The sequence below is a fragment of the Pinus tabuliformis genome, chromosome 4_2 (genome assembly GCF_031772625.1).
Source record: "Pinus tabuliformis cultivar Carrire ecotype Pingquan chromosome 4_2, CPIR1, whole genome shotgun sequence".
Lineage (NCBI taxonomy): Eukaryota > Viridiplantae > Streptophyta > Pinopsida > Pinales > Pinaceae > Pinus > Pinus tabuliformis.
This window is the reverse complement of record NC_142304.1, coordinates 303,466,504-303,470,066: the sequence shown is the minus strand read 5'-3', so window position 1 is coordinate 303,470,066 and position 3,563 is coordinate 303,466,504.

Sequence of the window (3,563 nt, the reverse complement as noted above, 5' to 3'; positions counted from 1 at the left end):
ACTTTAGGCTATGTCCATGGAGAAATAGGCAATCCTTCCTTTTATTCCATACAATAAAATGAAGGGATTACAAACTACAACATATTTGTTGCAACCTTCTCTTCTCTCTCTCACAATCTCCTCTCTCACAATCATAGTGATATCTAAAAAACACACAATCGTAATATAATTCCCCCATAAAACTATGGGTACTTTCATGGGTAAAAAACCCTAACATAACATATATCTGCAGATATGTGACCTAATGGTGAATGGTTTAGATTGACTTTGAAATTACAATATTCTACAAGGAAATGTTTCCAAAAAAAATATTTTAGGGGCACTGCCCTTGAACCCTTGCTTGGGGGGTGGGGGGGATCGGGGGGGCTCCAAAGAGTTTTCATCAACCCCTAGAAACCTTGGTGATAATAGTAGGAAGGGAATCCCCCCTACATCCCTCATCAAGAACTAGGGTCCAAGCGCAACTAAAAATAAAACCTCTAAATAAAGAAGATAATTAGGCTCCACAACCAACACTTTTACCAACCACTAGGAAGGGACATGAATACCTATTTATGGTAGTTGATAGGTTTATAAATATGTTCATTCTTATGCCCTATAAAAAAATCCATCAAAGGGAAAGAAGCACCAAACTTGTTGTTTGAAAATGTCCAGTGCACTTTGAGATACCAAGGAGCATCATATTAGACAAGGGAACCAAATTTCTCAATGCATTTTGAAATATGTTGTGGGAGAAGATGGACATGAAGTTAAATAGGTCTACAACATTCCATTAAAAAAAAAGGGGGAAAACAAAATTCGACAAGGCTTTGGCATAGCTTTTGAGTGTTATAGTCAAAATCATCTGAAAACTTAGGATGAAAATATGGCCTATATACACCACTCTTAGTAAGTACCCATTTGAAACTTGTTTTGGATATTTTCTAACTTCACCTTTGGATGTTGTATATGGACAACAAAGAGAAGTGAGGGAGGATATCACAAGGGATGCATTAAAAGTAGAAAAAAATGTTGAGAATATTACACAAATAAATTTGCAAGTACATGAGATCTTGAAGAAGTCAAAGGTAAAATACAAGGGAATGATCAACACATAACAAATAAGTCATTCAAAATGGGAGATATGGTGTGGTTATAGTTAAACAAGAAAATACTACAAGGTTTTTGTAAGAATGTGAAGACTCTATGATATGGTCCTTTTGAGATATAGGAAAAGGTGGAAAATAATGCCTACAAACTCATTTTACCCCCATATATGCACATTTAATCAGTGATGAATGTAAATAATATCAAATTCTATGGGCCTTTGATGTTGGATCAAGATGAGAGGCAGGTCCTACTTTCATAGAGGACTTAACACCAAATTCTCAAGCACAATTGGTAAAGGACACAATTTTGCAAAAGAGGTTCAAAACTAAAAGACAAGGGCAACATGACATTTGGCATATTGATTTGAAAAGACAAATTATATACCAAGAAAAATTGAAATCCACGGAGAATGTAAAGGAAAAATTTCCTCAACTCATTCAATAAAATATTTTCATAGATTGGGTTTAGAGGACTTCCTCTAGGCAAAGAAAAATGGCACTTTAGGGAAAATGTAAAGGAAAAAATCTCAACTCATTCAGTGAAATCTTTGGGGGATCAAAAGCCTCCCAGGATGGGGAGGGTATGGTCAAGGTTGGATTATTATATTATTGGTCATGTATCTCTGATTTTAGAGTGGAAAAGTAGGAGGAATCATATTGGAGGGCAATTTTTATTTACGAGACCAGATTTGGAAAAATGGGGTTTGAAATATTTTGGTACCATTTTGAGGAACTAAATGAAAATTTTGTGGAGTCAAAACAATACCACATATGTGTTGGACTAAGGATTATATTATACACTTAGATATCTTTCCAACAATGCAAGAATCACAACAAATGTATTTCATATGAAAAAGTTAAGCCTCCCATAGTGATGAGCCCCAATTTTTGGTAACAATTTGGGCTCATTTGGCCTACTTACCTTGCTCAACCCTTCATCTTTTATCACTTGTGCATCATTTCTTAGTATATTCGTGTTATTTGTAGGAAGAAGGGCAGGCATTATTCCTATGTGACTAATACATGATGATTTCAGGTTTTTTGACATTAAATGGAGCAAAGAACACGCAGGAGGAGACAAGGAGACAACAAAGGTGGCATTGCAGGTTTATAGGGAGGTTGTCCACAGTCTTAAATGACCTCCCTCATGATCTCCACCCCAACTCCGAGCTCCAACAGCTATCCCCACCGAGCTAAAAGGCAGCCAACAGATTCTACAGGAACAACAGTTTACTTTTAGTTGGACAGCCGAGCTCCACTAATTGAGGAAGCCAGCTTGATCCTCATCATGTATAAATATTGAGGCCGTAGCCTTTGATAGGAGCTTTTTGAACTTTTGAACTACTGTTGCAATTTCTAAGCACGAGCTACAGCTCGGTTTTTGCTTTTTGTAAGCCAGTTTTGGCATGATGTTAGACTCATGGTTATGATCTTTTAATAAAGGCAGGCAGATTTGGATTCAATCCTGAGTTCTTAAGAGGAGCTATAGCTCTCAGGTTAGGGCCCAACCTGAGAGCAATAGACCTCCTTTTTCTTGTATTGTTACTTGTCTTTCCTTTCAGCACTTCATTTCTTTGCTTTGACATGAATTTGGAAAACACAGTCTGCTGATTTAATTTCTTTAATGTGATTGAGTAGGATTAGTTTATGGTTAAAGTGCTTTCAGCAGCTTAGATTAGAGTAGGAGGATTGTAATTCATTAGAGCTCCAAGAAAAGGTTGACAGTGCACTCACTGCCATCTCTATTTAGAGATTGGGGGTGTAGACCGTACCAACCACCAAAAAACGCAGTCTTATACGTTCATGCAAGCTGCAACACCATCATTTCAGTCATTTCAATTGTAGATCCATCCATGCATTCTGATCTTGAGAAATACTTCTTCGTTCCAACACCATGCACGATTTCTCTCTGAAGTTTACATTGCTGTTCGTTGGTTTAATAACACAGTTAAAATAGGGTGATGGAATTCTCGGTTTTGTGCAAGACATAGAGGATTTGTTCCATTTACACTGCGCATCATTGTTCTATTATCTTCTTCTTCTTCTCAACCGCGCCTAAGCCACCTGCTTAACCTCTGTTCAGCTCGTTTGCCTTCCAACCCTTCTACTGTTCACGTAGCTCCATCTTTTTGACTTTTCATTACTTCCACCCTTCTAGCCACCAACCAACTGCATGCACTCTCTCTCTATCCCATCTCTCTATCCCTGAGCCATCACTAGCCCCCTTTGCATCCTACCTATCCACCCATACCGCTCCTTCACTCCTCCATCACCAAAAACTCCAACCGCAGAACATCCTGTAGAAGTTAGCAGACTTCCTATAGAAATCCTGAGTTTCCTGTAGGATCCCCTGCAGACATCCTGTAGAAGCCTGCAAACTCGGTTGCCAAGCACCTGAACGTTGTGGACTCCTATGGAATGATGTTAGGGATCCCATGGAACCTCTCCTAGCCCCCCTGACCTTTTCCAAGCCTT